Genomic DNA, 17284 nt, shown 5'->3' with positions numbered 1-17284 from the left:
TCTGTCCTAATCAGAATTGTTCCATGCACACACTTCCTAAACAAAAGGCAGGGACCTGAGCATGAATTAGCAGATTAAATGTGACTTTTTTTTAATGAAGTATCATTTTTATACCTATGCTGGGGTTAGATTTCATATAACCCTGGTTTATTTTCTTTGTCAGATGGAGTTTATGGAGGAGGGAATGGATGTTATATCAATAGGGGAGTGGCTATTGACACTTGCTGCTATGAAGTGTCTTTATGTGCTTTCAAATGGCAGGATTATGCTCCTGATAGCTCGGTGTCTGAATTGTCTCATGCTCTATTAACAGCCTAGATATGGAGGCGTGAACTGATCTTGGGGATCTGACATGAAAGAGGACTGATTATTAAATGCGCAAGTTGCACCTACTCTGTTTATTTCTTTGCCTTTTTTTAATTGAAGAAACATTCTTACGTCTACAGACATTATTAGATTCAGCCTGCTGGGATTCACGCCTTCCTTCCAACACGCTTGGGAAAGACTTGTGCAGCGTGGCAGTCTGATGCACACCTTGCTAAGAGCTAGATTGCTTAATTCAGGAGTCTGTCATGAGAACCTCAAACTTGCTTTTAACACTTGTGGTATACTTTCTCATCATTCTCATTCTCTATTTCCTATTCGGCTCCCAATGTCTGGATTTAAAAGGTGCCTATGTCCAAGATTCATGACAAACTGGTTGAATGAGAAGCATACTTAAAAAAGAAATAATGCCTCAATTCAGGTCAATAAAAGAATGTGATGATTTTAGAAGTAACATTGATCTCATGAGAGTCCCGGGTAAGTTTCCCATCTTGGGCAGCAGCTCTGATAAACGTAGTCCTGAGACAGATTCTGTACCAATGAACCTCTTCCAGCATCCAATATTTGTGCCCCGCAGAAGCTTGGTGTTTAGTCCTACTCCAACCAGCCCCTCTTTTTTGCCTGCCATCCTGACAGCTGCTCATATTCTGAAGAGAGTGGATATCATCTGGGTATATCCATGGATTTTTCTTTTTCCTTTCCCAACAAGTATGAACATGCTAAAGATCAAGTGAATGTGGTAGGTACTTCCCATTAATAATTAGAAATGAAAGCAAGCATGAAACAAGTCTGAGTTATTCTTATGGAAATCTGAAACTCATAGAGGGATTACTGAAATCAGCCTCTTGATGTTAATTTCATATTGTGGCTTTCCACCCCCCACCCCCCCCCCCCCCCACCCCTCCCACCCCCCTGTTTTTTCTTTGAAAAAAGGAAAATACAGATCTAGTGTCTGGGACTTGGGAGCCACTCCTACCCCACACTTCTCACTGTCATTAATGTCTCTCATGCCATGGTGATACCAGTGTCAGGGGCTGAATCTGATGAAGACTTTAGGCACTGGGGATTCTCTCTACCCTTTCTGCAGGAACTGTATTCGTGCTCTGAGAAGGGAGTTAGTTGATGAGGAGAGGTTTCCCAGTAGCCCTCAAAATCTGCCTATGAGCAGAGCTGGGTTTGTAGCCACAAGCCAAAGGAAACCTCCCAAGCCACAAAAACAAATGCAAGCATAAAGCCCAGCCAATTTTAATGGTGGTGGTTATTAAGGGTTTTGTTGCACCTTGGTTGTGTTAACTTGTACTGCTCAGGGGCAATGCTATATGCTTGGAATAACCAACCTCAGGTGAGCAGATCACTTGTTTTCATCTCTAGCCATTGGATCCTCCTCTGGTGTTTTGGGGTGTGTGTTTGTAAAAGGATATATTTAACAGCACTGCCACAGCTTTAAGCCTCTGCCAAAGCTGCAACCTGTGCTGGTTGGAGAAGAGGCAAACCCAGACTGGTTGCTACTGTTGGTCCTGATTCTACTCATTGAACAAAATTAAGTAGATCCTCCTCTCTGTAGAGATGATGTGACATAGAGGCCATCAACACATGGGGTGAGGCATCAGAAGATTACTCACTGCTTCACAGATATTTCCATGGAGTGGCCACCATCAATAACATTGTAATGTATGATTCACAATTAGATCTTGGGGCCTGGATTTTAGCTGTTCCATTGGCCAGAGTCATCAGTCATTTAGTCCTTGATAGAGCAGTACCAGTTTAATTTATTCCCACTGTCCCCTGTAGGCAGTATCTACTTGGCTAAGAAAACTTGGAAATGGGGGAGCTTTAAGATAATTGAGAAGGGCACAGTGTCTTTGCTTTACTTCCACTGCAGATCACAAAGGGAAAGGAAAAGTGGTCCTGTGTGCTGCAGGTTTTCTTTGCTCTTGTCTTTGGTTGTATCTCTTTGCAAGAAAAATCTGCTTGAGGACTATGGTACCCTAAATCTTTCCCATCCCACCACGAGCACTGGTGACCTGGACTTCCCACTGTCCATCCCAGGTGCATCCTGGTGAGTTGCAGTGGTGAGTGAGCCAGTGCCCTTGAGTCCTCCTGCTATTTCTGCTGGAGGGGAGATGAGCTGATGAGTTCTGCCTGTCCTTTCAAACCAGAGCCAGAGAGGTGGAAAAGGGGGGAAAAGAGTGGTAAGCAGAGACACAAAGACTTGATGGGTTGATAGAAAAGAATAGTACTCTCTTGTCTAATATCTGCTCTTTATTCTACATCACAATAAGTTGAGACTTTGTGACTGGACACAGTGGTGTTGAAATCAAGGCTGAAATTAGTTTTCAGCCATTCATTCATAACTGTTATGTTTAAAAAAGAAAAAAAGGGGGGGGGAAGAGAAGGTGGGGAAACAAAAGTAAATACAAAAAGAGAAATGTTAACATGTGTGGCGCAGAATGTATACAGCAGACAAAGCTCTGCTTGTTCTTTGACAATGGCTCTGAAAAGCAGGTGTCATAGTAGCTGTACAAGGTTAAAGCACAGGGACCATTATGTACAAAATGAGTGAGTCTTTATCCAGAGTCTGCTTCAGCTCTTAAGGATGTGCTTGCTATTGTGCCAGTGTTTGCTGGAAGGACTCCATCTATACAATGGAGAAATTTTTCATTCTCACCTTCCCCCAACCTCCATTCCACCATCCAAATCTACAGTTATGGATATAATACAGACCTCTGGCATTCAAGGTCCTCATTGCCCTATACTTTTGAAACAAAAGCTATTGTGCTGCACCATGAAAGCGTGCCTGAGGCAGAATAAAGCTGTTCAGCAGCGGACCCTGAGAGAATATTTGTGAGGCACTCTCTAAAGTTAAAATCCTGACAAAAACAAAACACTTCCAATTAGCATGTTCTCTCATTTTGTTTTGTGGGTTTTGGTTTCCTTTTCTCTCTCTCTTTCTCTGAGATGCTCGGAGAGATGCCCATATAAAAAGGCAAGTGACCTGTCCTTGCTTTCATTCTCAAAGGGAGAAGATGGAAAGAGAAGCAGGAATGCACAGCTTGGGAGACAAGCAGTATTATTAAAAAAAAAAAAAGAATAAAGTTAGAAACCAGGCTAGGTAGTGTGTTCTTCCCAGTAGGCAGCAGGATAGGCTGATGTGCTCTGAAATACAAGACATGAGGCTCACCTACCCTTTTATTTAGTTTATTTAGGTAGTAAAAAGCACAGGTTGCTCTAATAGGAGCTATCCCATTCCCAGCTTTTCTATACCTTTCCCCATAGAATATCCAGTGTGCCTCAGGTCTCTCCTTGAGGAAGTATGACAAATGGTCCCTATGTCAATTTGTTTCTGGGGCATATCTTTTAGACATAACAGGGTATAGAGGGGGTATGGAGCTGGTAGCTGTTTCCATTGCCTGCCTCTAACCTGTAAGCCATTATTAAGTCTGGGCTACCAAGCACATACTGTACCCACAAAAGAGATGGGTCATCACCAGGAGGTCCTACTGGGACAACCCCACCCTCTTATGTCATAAATGTTGTCTTTACTGGGCTATTAGCCTCTTCTTTCTGTCAGATGTGTTCCCATGCTTGTGGCTTTGCCTTGCACACCTTTCCTGGGCCCTGGAAGCATCAGTGTGTTCCAGTGAGGAAGCAGTGCAATTCTTGAGTTTACATGTGTGATTGAAATGAGTCAAACACTGAAAGGTTAAGGAGGTGGCAGGGGATTTGATTTCCCAGGTTGGTGATTCAACCATCTGCACCACAAATAGGGTACAATGAGGTGCTAGAGGTGGAAACTGCTTGGTGTAAAGGAGAGGTATGTGTAAGGGTTATTCTCTTGTCTAAGATCTGTATCCTTCATGGCTCAAATTGCCCAGGATCATTAAAATGTCTCTGTGATCAGAAAGGGACAGTAAAGGGCTGGGGGGAATGACATAAGGAGGTGGAGAAGGAATAGTTTGGGCTGGATTTTAATGTGGCCTCCTGTTTCTGTATTGAGTTTTGCATTTAGTGCCTATCTGGTAGGTGTGTGGAGGTAGGCAAGGGAAGCTTTGATTCAGTACTTGCTGTGACCTGTTGCAAGCATGACTCCGTGTAAGCAGTGTGCCTTTGTCAGCTTATTACTGACACAAGAATTTTAGCAAGTCTTTGCATCCAGGTTGTAGAGATGGCTGAAGTGGAACTGAGATTGATGAGGAGTTAAGCCCCAGGACCCTGGTCATTGGACTCCAGCACATGACAAAGGCTGGAGTTGTTCTTCCATCCTTGAACACCTGGGTGGTAGCTCAGATGTCAGCTGGGAATCCCCAGGCAAGCATCTTCTTCTAGGCTTCTTTCCAGTGCAAGCCCCAAGCCCTGATGTTCTCTCCTGCAGTAATTGTGTTTTTCATCAGGGCCTGCTCAAAATCTATGGGCTGTTTTCACTTCTGCTTTCAGCACTGATTAGAATATGCATTATCAGGTGCAGGTTTTATATACTAATTATTGAGCTTTGTACATGTACAGTATTGGATAACATCTATCTGAATGTGAGTTATCTACTCTATACTAGGCTCTGAAGTTATAAACTAAAGACAACAAAGGAAAGGGCAATGAGATAGGAGAAAAGGGTGATTCACAAATTAATGACACACAGGATCCCCAAATTAATACGCAGGTGTTTCCCTATCCACCATTGCAAGGCCCTGACGATAATAACACTTGGAATGCCAGGGTAAAGACATTGCCACAGCAGCCTCTAGGTACATAAGTGAGCAGTCATAGCACTGCAAGTGACAGGCAAACATCAAAACTGCATGTGGGAGATGCCTTCAGTGCCATCCATGTTACAGCACACACTGCACTATCTCCTGTTTTCTCTTGCCGTTCTCTGTCTCTTACAGTGGGGAGGGACTAAAACAGGGTCTGTACCTCTGGATGTCTTTTATCTGTGTCTCAGCGGCAGCATATTGCTCTTTGGTTTACATTTGCATGGCTATCCCTCCTAGTGTTGTGACTTTTGAAAGTAATGCCCAGCTTGAGTTTTGGATTTATACTGAACTAGTGTATACATAACTGGTTTTATCACTAATTAGCATGTCTTGACACTTTGCTATGCAAATGCATTTAAAAAACTCTAGTGAAGATCCTTGTTTCAAAATTGTTAGAAACACTTGAGCCTCTAGTTCTATGCTCCTGACTGCATTTGGTTAATGCTACATTGCAATCACCTGGATGATTGTTTATTGAATATTGTATTTTGGAAGCTGTTGCATTCATTGCACTTTTAATGTAGTGCTCTGGATACTTGGTCTATTCCCAGTTTGTTTAGTTTCTTTATTCTCTGGCATTGGTATTAACAACCCCCCTGTGTAATACTGTGACAGGTCTCTCTGGGAGATGTTCCCTCTGTGATCCTTGACAAGTTAATCCCAGCTAACACCTTCTAGACCATTTCCCCACTGCTCTGGCTTTTCTCCAGAGCACAAGCTCAAGAATGCATTAATGCCAGGTACGGGAGAAGCATGGACATCATGGCTTGGAATCTAGACATGGAGGTCTTCTGAGTGGGAGAGCCAACATTTTGGGCCACCGGGGTAGAGGGACAACTGCCTTGCTTGTTCCTTCTTCATGATATACTTCCTCCTCTTCCACCCCCCCTCCCATCATTCCCCTTTCTAGGTAAGCAAACTTCTTCCAGAATGGAACCATAGAGGCACAAACAGTTTTTTCTGCCTCTTGAAAAATAGCCACTGGGCAATATCACCTTTCTCGTAAGAGACTTAATGGATTTGCTGTTCTTGTGTGGTTTCAAGGCAAAGGAAGAAATGGAGCTAGAAAAGCAGGCTGATATAAAGAAGTGAGCTAATGAAGTGAGATCACAAAGTGTGCAACCCCAGCCAGTTGTATCTTTCTCTCCAGTTACCTTGGTAACTGTGTAGTGATATGATGTTGCTTGGTTTTGTATCCTGCAAATGAAAGAAGCTCAAAGTACCCACCACTGGAAAAAATATTGGTAAGATATTATATTCATCTACAAAACAGAACAATTAAGTTACAGACTCGCTAGATACTGTATCAAAAGGGGAAATACATCTCCCCCAAAGCCTGGGTAAAATGACCTCTATTTTTTTTATGAGCCATCAATTTAGTGCATCTTTTGATGGGATTTCTTAGGACCAAATCAAAGGGATCACAATAGGGCCACTTTTTTTCAGTGACATGGTTAGCTGAATCTCTACATCCTTTCAGTCTTAGGTCTTTCTGTTGGTTATAATGTTGGTTAAACAGGGATATGGACTGCTGTTCAATAGAAACAGACTTTCTTAAAGGGGAGTTGAAAAAAACATTAGCTCACAGTGGTGCAGAAACCTCTCTGACAAATGATAGATGTTGGTTTGCATCAGCAGTGAATCTAGACAGGTTCAGGTCCATCGGCTGCCTGTCATGCCATTGGCAGGGGGCTATCATGGATTCTGTGGTGGGAGCTTTAGTGGTAGAGCAGAATGGTTGCTGTAAGCTCATTCTTTCCCCTATATGTCAAATATTGAGGCATTTCTTCTCTCTCAGGGTGCCAGGGGTTACTACTGCATCCTAGTTACTTTCCCCATCACTTTTCCAGCTCTATGGCTACTCAACACCACAGGGTAAGATAGTTTAGGGTGGTCATGTGGGGAAATAGACCTTTATCTGATCACCTTACCTGGCCAACCACCAGCTTTTTCTCCTATATACCCCTTTCCAGCCTCCTTTGTGGCCCTCAACCCTGAGGTCTGTGGTAATGGTGTCATGCAGGCACAATGTCTCTGGGGCCACTGTTTATACAACCTAGAGAAAACTGTGGTCTGCTTCAGACTTCCTTGGTCTTCTCTGTCCAAGAGTTTCTTTGATTTCTTTACAAAACCTGCAGTAAGCTGTTAAAATGAAAGGCTCTATGTAAGCTGAGGACTTGAACAGGAAAAGGAGATGGGAGAAACTCATCTGGGAAGAACGAAGCAGCACTCTTCTAGTTGGGGGGGGAAATGCTCAAATAACGTATTAAATTCTGAATGCATCTCCTTTTTAGCCTCTGCACCTGTAGGCAGTGGAATAGCACAGTGAAAGTTGGGCTGTGGGAGTATTGTCAGCTCTGGATGCAAAATCTGAATGGCCAGGATTTTGCAGGTGAATCTGGAGCCTCTCTGGGGGAAATGTGAATTACATCTTTGCACCGGCCTCTTCCCATGCTGTTTTCTGTGCCGTTCTGCAAAGCCTTGGGAGTTGACTTGGAGAGCTGAATGCTCAGAGCTGGAGGGGAGGTGGCTGGATTTAAGAGCAGATGTCTTGGAGAAGAGCACGGTTGCATACAGAGCGTTGTCTCCTTGTGCCTTCAGGTAGTGTCAGGAGCCCCAGTAGGGCTGGTGAAGGCCTTTAAACACAAAGTCCAAATCTGACTTCAGAAAAAGCACCTGGCTTGCCTTTGCCAGTACTGTGAAGCAGCTGAACTAGAACAAACAAGCTAGCTCTTTGTCTGATTATTAGTCTAGTGGCTGATCAGGGGAGACCTGTATACATAACTTCTGTTTTAGTTCACTGGCTAAACACAGTCAGGCTCATCAAAACATGGAAAAGTTGTCCTAGGGTTACCAACCTTAATTGCCTACATAAACATCTAATATTTGCCTTTTAAAGGAAGAAACATACCAACGTTATTACAGAGAGAACAGATAGAAAGATCAGGGCAGAGGTGGTAGCACTGGTTTGAAGTTTATGAAGTCCCTTCGTTCACTGCTCAGACCTAGCTGTTCCAGTGTGGTGAAGCTCATGTAAAGGAGGAAATGCAGATCAGGCATGAATAGAATGCTGTGGCTGAAAACTGGTCCCTGCCTTTAAGAGGAAAGTTGGAGGATGACAGACAGATGGACAGGCAAAAGAGTGGAAGTGTGTTTTCCTTTTCCAGTGCCCTGAGCAGGTGCCTGGCTGTGCGTTCAGGGCTGTACAGACAACAGGATGCTATGGACAGCATAGCCTGACGAGTCAATAAAAAGGAGGGAAGACTAACAGCAGCAACAAAGCACCTGAAATGGGCTGGAAAGACTGAAAAGCCTAAGTATGTAAAGGTTGGCTAACCAACATCCTGGAGAGAGGGAACAGTGAGGAGGAGGATGAAGATAGATGAACTGCCTTTATATATATATGTGTGTGTGTGTGTACACTCTATGTTCAGTGATTCTGCAATATCTCTGATAAAGTCGTAGAGTTCTCCCATCAATTAACCCATCAGCCCTTTGTGCTATGCCTGTGTCCCACTGGAGGAAACCTGTATGCTGCGGGGCATAGGACACATGCATTGAGCACTGTGTACCATCTTTGTCTTGTCTTTGTACCATCTCCTTGAACCACCTGGATCTCTGGATGGAAAACTGCAGAAAATTCCTCCAGACAATAACATGACTGAATTTACTACCTCTAATAGAGAAAGTCCATCATAGTAGGGTGAGAATTCAGGCCAGCACTGGATCGACGAGTTTCTGCTGCCATCCTGTGGCTACGGTCCGTGTTACTTTGCCAGAGCCCGGTATCTCTTTTTGAGAAGATTCCTAGTTTGAGGAAGGTGGCAGCAGATATTCCTCATGTCCCACAGACAGCTGACCGCACTTTCAGCAGCATGTGCTGAGGCTGCTCATTTCCACAGTGCTGCTGGCATCTCCTTGCCATGTGCATTCAATAGGCGACGCTTTTCCCCTGCCAGCCTGACATTTTTGCAAAGATGTTTTGTTGTGAAAGTTTCCCTCCAGGTTTAGATCTGCAGGGTTAATCTGTGCATTCTTCTCCACCATAATAGGGCCATTCTTTCCAGGTTGAGTAGGTGTGTTCCCATCACTCCCGCAGAATCACGAAACCTCTGGAGATTGTATAACCTCCAACAAGACAAAGTAATTATGAATCTTTGTATCCTCAAGTCACAGCTCAGAGATTTCATTTATTCAGATCAATGAAGTTTTACCCTGGTTTGCCCAATGAAGAGGAGGAAGGTAATTTGGAAGAGAGCAGACTAATGCTCTGCACAAACTTGAAATTCCCATTCAAGAGGTGAAGTTTGGCCAATACAAATGCAAAAATTTGGCACTCGTATATATATGTGAGTGCCAAATTTTTGCATTTGTATTGGCCAAACTTCACCTCTTGAATGGGAATATATATATATATTTTTTTTTTTTCTGAAAAATCAACTTATGATATGCTTTAGACACCCTATGAGTCTGAAATGTGGCTCATGCAGCCTTACATTAAACAGCATTGCACAGAAACATCTATCCTCTGCATACTAGAATTAGCAAGCTCCTCTTTGGTTGCTTTTCTAACAAAGTTTATCTTAAAAAAATAGTTGCAGTTTTTAAAGAGAAAATTGAGCTTTTTATTATAAAAGAGAGAATATCTGCTCTGTTGTTCCTTGAAAGAACAAGAGGTAGCAAAGGATACAGACATGACAAAAGTAAGTAGAGAAAAAGTATATTTTTCTAGAGTGAAACTGTACTTTTCTTTGCTACTTTCTTGTGTAGCCTCATGTAATGTCAATAGGTAAATCTGAACGCTTTTGAGTTAAATAATGAATGATGAATTTCAAATACAAATACACAACGTGAAGGATCTGCAAGCACATCCTGTAATGGGCTGGCAACTTCTTTCCTTGTAAGGATGCTCCCTTGCAGCACTGGTGGTTGTGCCACTGCCAAGCACACCTTCTGGATAATGTGAAAAGCTGCCCTAGAGAGAGAAAATAAACCCTGACTCTAAATAGCTATGCTGAGGATGGTGGAAGAGTTTATTCCTCACCCTTGTCCCCAGTGGGCTCTGCTGGAGCCTTGCAGGGACATCTGTCCTCATTCCTTACATGCTGCACCTTCCCTCTTTCATTCATCCTAAAATCAGAGACTTGTGAAAACCCCTCCTTGTTTCCTTTGCTCTACTTAGAGCACTGTAAAACAGGCTGAAAGGCACCTTGAGAGGTCTTCTAGTATGGTCCACACAGGCTTTCTTGGAATTAAGCCTTAAGCACAAGAAAATAAATGAAATAGAAGATGATTTAGACAAGTGTCTTAGGCTCTTAATGCCCACCAATGCAAAAGAGCGCAGCCAAAGTAAATTTTGTCTTTCCAAAGAAACTGAAGGCAGACACAATTGTTCCTTTAATGCCAGGCTTTAGGTCTTGAGAAAGCTGGGGCTGTATTATTTGCAAGCACAATTCCTAAATTTCCAGAGGGAATCTGTTGATGTCAAAGCAGTAAGAAGGAAACAAAGGCTTGGAGAAGAAAGACTTGAAATGGTGTTTGTGACAGATGCATCTAAGCCTTTAGATTCTGGCCACAAAACCTGAAATAGGAATTTGCCATCTGTTTGGGCTTTAGATGTTAAAAATCACCCTCCCCCGCTCCCCCAGAATTAATTGCTGTTGGTGAAGGTTTAATATAGTTTTCCTGTGTATGAGAATGATGTGGTTGGCACATGTACTGATGATATTTCAGTAAGGTCACCTGCTTGTGCCTGAGGGACCCAATGGCTGTGAGTGCATCATTCCAGCAGGTGGGATGAAGCTTCATGGGATCATGCCTCTTCTCCTATGATACAATGTGGGAGCACATAAAGGTGATGCTCTTGGCTCGGAGGGAACACTTACCCCTTTTGGGGTTCTTGCAGATATGTGAGAGGTGCTGGGGTGTATTTGTGTTCATTCTGGTTTCCCTCCAGTTATCTTGGGTCATCTCCCAGGTAACCTTGCCACCCCTCCAGACTTCTTGTTTTGGTGGGCATCCATGCTGCAAGCGGAGATCTGTGAATAGAGATGGTTTGCCAAGAAGGCTTAAGATTGGGATTCAAGCCTGGGATACACAGATGGCTTGTAAGGGTGAAGTAGAGCTTTTCTGATGATCAAGAGGTTGAAAAAACACCATGCTTTTGGCAAACCACAGAGAAGTAGGACACCAGAGCATGCCGGTGAGAGCTGATGCCACAAAACACTAAGTTGTACCTTCTGTGAGCAGTGGATTTTGCACTGTGAAACCATTGAATGAGAGTATCATCCTTGTGATAACATTCAGTGTTAGCTATATTCATGTCTTGGATATGGCAACTAGAACATACTTGCTCTGGTTTCCCTGCAGCTTGTGTGCAATCTGATGCACACTTGGTTAAGTGCAACATTGACTTTCAGAGCCAGTTACTGAGAAATCTGGTTGATGAAGTGAATGAAGTCTACCATTGCACATGCAATTTATATACTTTATATAGTATATAAATACTTCCTGTCTACCTCTCACAAGCAGGAAACTTTTTCATGGATTGCTTCCAGTATAGAAATAAATGAAAACAGCAGGATTCAGTAGAGCACATTGCTTTGAAATGTTTGAGCAGCAGCATGTCACCACCTCTGAAGTCCTTATGCTTGTCAGACACCCTGACCTTCCAGGCAAGCACTCCTTAATCGAAGACAGTAGGGGCTTAGTGTGTCACAACATGCATACAAGATATTGCAGTTTTATTGTACTTTTAACCTCAGTTTCTGCTTTACTAGGCTAAGTAGCTAAATATGCAACCTCAGTGTTGTATAAGCACAAAAGGGTTTGTAGCTAGTTGTAAAAATAATAAAAACCCATTGAGACACTGGAGGGGGCTGAAGTTGTGCAGGAAACGCAAAACAAGATTAGAGAATATGATTCATGTAGTGAGATGAGGTGATAACTCCCATGCCACCGAGAAGGATGACAACCCAAGTGGCACACATGACATTTGTATACAAATGCACAAAGTGATCAAGAAATTATTTAAGGTGGGAAAAGAGGCCTATTGATCCAAACCTGGAAAAGAAAGAAAAACTAGGCTGGCTTGTCAGCAAGAGCATCAATTTATGGACAAGCGCATTATAAAAAGACACTGTATGCTCATAGGAGCTTGTCCTCTGGGACCACTCCTATCTGCCTCATTGAGAATACCCGTGCCTTTTGGCTCACACTCCTTCACAGTACAAGTTTTTGTTGTCACTCAAAGCCACCAAGTCAAAGCTAAATACATTCATTAGTCTGAGCAGTATTCAGATTCTTCCTTGCAAAGCTCTAACTCAGGAAGATATCCACTGTTCAGGAATGTATTTAACTGCACAGTTAATTGTCCATGTTCTTAGCTTGTATTAGTGTCAATGAGACAAGATCCTGTACCAGCGCCTATTGCTTGTTCTTTCTTGCTTGCAGAAGTCTCTGCCTGGGTCCCAGGTTGAGATTAGTGGGTCATGTCCCTCCAGAGACTTGATTTAAACAGCCTGTTCCCAAACACTAATAAATCTAAGGAAGATGTACTTGCAAAAACCCTGTCAATTGGGTTCATAGAGGTGTCTAGGTGCCAATAAAGGGTACTGCATCCTCTCTAATAGGGGGCAATGTCATTCACTTGTACTCTAGACCCACTCGAAGGTCCCAGCTCCTGTGCACTTTTCTGGTCTTTCCGCTTCCTTTGACAATAAGCTTGTCTGAGATGCTTTGGTGGAGGTTAGTTTTAAGACCAAGAGGTTAAAGGTATAAAAAAGGAAGGCTGTTGAGGTAAATTGAGGTTGGGCTACAAACCCTGCCTTATCCTGCTCCTCTGAGTCACCCTCTCCACCCAGCCCTCTCTGGCTAATTGCAAAATGTACTCTATATAAAGCTTCCTGGTATTTCTGGGGCAAAGCTTACTATGCCATTCTGTGATAGAGGCCACCTTCTGATGGAAGGTGCGACTTCATGGTGTGGCTTGGCAGTTTTGGTGGTACCTGTCTTTCTTACCTGATGACTAACACTCCTGAGTCAAACTTGATAATAGACCTCATGGGCAAGTAACACTATGAGAGGCCTCTAACTTCATGTAGGTAATGAAAAGCATAAATATTTTTGGGTGGCATGTGATTAAAAAATAAATAAAAAATCAAAGGAAAATGTATTTTGGCTGGACCAAAATGTTTCTCTGTTTTGCATCTTTTCTTTGTTTGAATCTCTATATGCTCTGGTAAGTTAGAATCAGGAATGTAATTTCAAAATGAGAACTTTTCGCTTTGCTCAGTTTGCATAGGAAGAGCTCAGCTTTTTCTCCCCAGGTTAGTTTTTAAAACCAGACCTGGAAGAAACCTGACCTGAGCTCATCTGTTGCCACACTCCAGTTCTGTGCATTCACTCTGCAAAAATCCCTGACAAACGGAGTTCCCCCACGCTCTCCCACCTCTTTGTAAATAACAATTACAGCACTGCAATGCCTAGCCTTGAAAACGGTTAGCCCACTGTTTCACTTGGACATACCTTGTTTCAGAGAAGCAGCTGAGGCCTGTACCACTTTCCAAGTTCGTTTTCATTGACCTCTGGCAGGTACTGCAAACACTGTGCCTGGCAGTTTATCTCCTTCACCATGTAGGAGTTCAGTGAGGCTGGGAAGGAGGGATACAAACAAAAATGTTATTAGCCTGTTATTTGTCTCTTAATGGGTAGAAAGGATGCAAGATTCTTTTGGCACAGTGGTACTTTTTTTCCTGAAAAAAAAAAGGGGAGGGGGGTGGGAGAGGAAAAAGGACTTTAATTGAAGCCTGCAATGTTGTATAAATGGAAGATCTAAGTTTTAATTGAAAAATAATTATAACCACTTAATCATTTTAAATGAGGGCTGTAATTGCAGTCAGTTCATAATAGCCAAATACAGACACTTAGATTCCTGCAATAAAGCAGGGATGGTACAGCTTGATTTGCTAATAGCTCTTCCACTTCTCTCCTCTTTTGTCTCAAAGATTAATTCAGGCAAGGGCTATTAGTGCCGTTAATTGGTTCTGCAATTTAGACCTTGTGCTTGTGAATGAGTGACTGATGCAGACCTATCAGCCAATAATGTGAACACTTTGTCAATGTGTTTCTCATTGTCCAGCTGCACATAACTCCTCCGGCAGCTCCTCTGCCACCCAACCCTGGCTCCCTGGAGGGATCAAGAAGAGTGAGTCTCCTCTGGGGTGAGGGATTCACTTAGCTTTAGATAGGTCACCTAGATGTCTTTGAAATTATGGCTGGCTTATGAATAAAATAATTAGACAGTCAAGGCATCCTCATGGGGAGGGACAAATCCTGTATTCAGGAGAAATCTTCTCTGTTGTGCTGGAAGAAGGAGGTTCAATGGGGTTATAAAGTTGGTGAGGAGATGTGTTAGATGGAAAGCAAATATTGCTGGTGAGAAGGGGCTGATGGCTCCTGTCAGGGTGCCACGAAGGTCCCACTCCTAGGGCAGCAGCAATGATTAAAGCCAGTCTAAGTCAACAAAATCACAAAGAACACCACAGTCTCTACCCTCTAACAGGTAGTTTGTCATTGTTTTTCAATTTCACTTAAGCAGGGACAGCACTGGTGGCTGGGATTGGGCACATTTGGTGGGACTTCAGGTAGAAGGAGCAGCTGGTGGCATCCTCCCTGATGAGGCCCTTTAAACAATACCCAGGGAAGACTTTGCCTTTGCTATGTCTAATATGTGGGAGAGAATGGAGAAGAGACTGTCTTTACTAGAAGTAACTGTCATTTTAGGCCCAGCACAAGTGAAACTGCAGGTCCAAATTCCTTGCTCCATCCTTCTTTTCTGTTCTGTTTATTTCAAAATTGGTCTTCTCACAGAAGTTTTTATTCTAAGTTATGTACATTTTATTGGTTTTTGTTATAATAATATATTATTATATTGCATTACACTAATACAAACCTACAATATTTATGTACTCCATTATTTAGTATCTTTTACAGTTTATCTCTTTTTTTATCACTGCTATTCTGAGTCCGTTTCACAGAAAAAGCTAAACCCTCCACCAGCACTAGCTGAAAATCACACTGGTATGGACAGTGTTTGCAGGTTATTTTCCTCCAGGGCTGTTTTATCAGCATGAGGAAGTTTTTCCTGGTTCCACTTCAATCTGGAAGAAAACAGGAGAAAGAAGCAGGCCCAGGAAGTGGCCTGGCTAGCATGGGCAAGCATCACCCAGCAAACATTAGGATGTCTCTCCCAAAATCTATCTATGGGTATTGCCCTGAAGAGGTAAGAAGTTCTCTCTTTCTCTAAACATCAGTTCATGTGATACCTCACACAGTATAAAAGCCTTTAACCTGTGCAGACAAACTCCAGGCCATCTTCCCGTTGTAACACCCCTCTCACCTTCAGCATCACTTTTCCTTCCTCCTCAGCTGTAAGTTTGAAAAATTCACATGGGTTGGAAAGAATATGAAAGCAGGGAAAGAATATGAAAATGGGGTGTACTGGGCTGAGTGTTGCCTTCCAGTTGCACCACTTCTCTCTGCAGGACCACCTGATCTGTTTGAGGTGGAGGCTGTGGAAAAGCATCAACTTATTGCTGAGGTTTAGCGATGCATGCTAGGCACATGAATATTCACAGGAACATCTTCATGCTTTAATCTTATTTGTAGCATCAAAAACACGTTTACAATTATGCTTCTGTAGAGTTCAGCTCTGGTGCAGTTCTTTTTATCCTGTGAGGAGAAGCTGTGAGATCTTTGACCCTATGGAGATACTTTCATCTCCTACTGTTTTGGTTTTTGTTGGGTGTTTTTTTTCATAGCAGAGGTGGTAGCTGTTCAGAAGGGTTTTCTTTCAGGGTTTTAGAAATTAAAAACAGAAATTTAACAGACCTAAGGATGAGACTGGGGAGAGTTTAATTTTTCTGTTTAAGATATTAAACTAAGTAACAGAAGATGAACTAAAGCCACCCTTCCCCTGCCTTTTTTACCCCTCTTTTTTTTTTCCTTTTGGTTTAAATCTACTCCCTTACAATGAACAAATCCTGCTGATTAAAAGCACTTGCATTTCCTACCAAACCTTATTCTGACACTTTTTACTGGAGAGTGAACAAGTCCTTGCTCTGAGGAAAACCCCAGTGCAGGAATAAGCTTTTACAGAAAAACTAAGTGGAGCAGGGTGAGTTTTATTTCAATTCTGGGAAATCAAGGAGGAATTGTTCAGATGAGAGGCACTGTAAAAGACAGGCAGACAAGGGGAAATAGCAACAGCAAGAGCCCAGGACGGTGGTTGAACCTCCCAGGTGACCTGGGTGAGAGTCGCAGATTGCACATCAACAAGAGAAACAGTTGTTAAAGGTGAGTTTTGAACAAGGGAAGTAAGTGGTACTCTCATATCCAGTTGGTAAGTTATGGTGGTTGAAGGAGTTCAGTCCTTGATTATTTTCACTGTGAAATGCTGTCAGTAGATAAAACTGTGTCAGTAGATAAAACTGTCCTTTTGGTTACAGCTAAGAAATTTCCCTTTGTGAATGATACTACTTGTACACCAGGACCTTACTCTTCTGGCTGCTGTTACATTGGCACAACCACTGAAATAAACACGATGATGATGTGGCTGAGATCATAAATCCCAAACTGGTTTGGGTTGTAAAGGACCTTAAAGATGCCCTGGTCCCAGCCCTGCTGCCACAGGCAGGGACACCTTCCATTAGACCAGGTTGCTCCAGGCCCCATCCAACCTGCCAGGGATGGGGCATCCACAGCTTCTCTGGGCTACCTGTCCCGGGGCCTCATCACCTTCACAGGGAAGATGTGTCCCTTTGCAAAAATAGAGCACTTTCCACCTAAGGATAATGGGCTAACAAACGGAGGTGCCTTTTCCAGGCCTGTCAGGTTGATAGAATGCAAGGCAGATTTACCCTTTGAGTTAATTCAGTGAAAACAGTCCCTGGTTGTCATGAGTCGTTGGTGTTCCCAGGTGATCCTGGTTGTGACAAACATAGGGAGTGTATTTGCGCTCTAGTCTTAGGCTCTATATTTAGCTGTGTGATACTGGGAAAGCTTTTTGTGATTAAGCGATGTTGACCGATACCGAAAGTAATTACAGTCATGACATGCAACGAGTGAGGTGTGTCACTAGGGCTGGATATCGCTGTGTCCAAAAAAGGGTCTGGGAGAAAGAGTGAATTATGGAAGTGCACATGAATCACCAA

This window comes from Melopsittacus undulatus, chromosome 6 (assembly GCF_012275295.1).
Source record: "Melopsittacus undulatus isolate bMelUnd1 chromosome 6, bMelUnd1.mat.Z, whole genome shotgun sequence".
Taxonomy (NCBI): Eukaryota; Metazoa; Chordata; class Aves; order Psittaciformes; family Psittaculidae; genus Melopsittacus; species Melopsittacus undulatus.
This window is presented reverse-complemented; position numbering follows the sequence as displayed.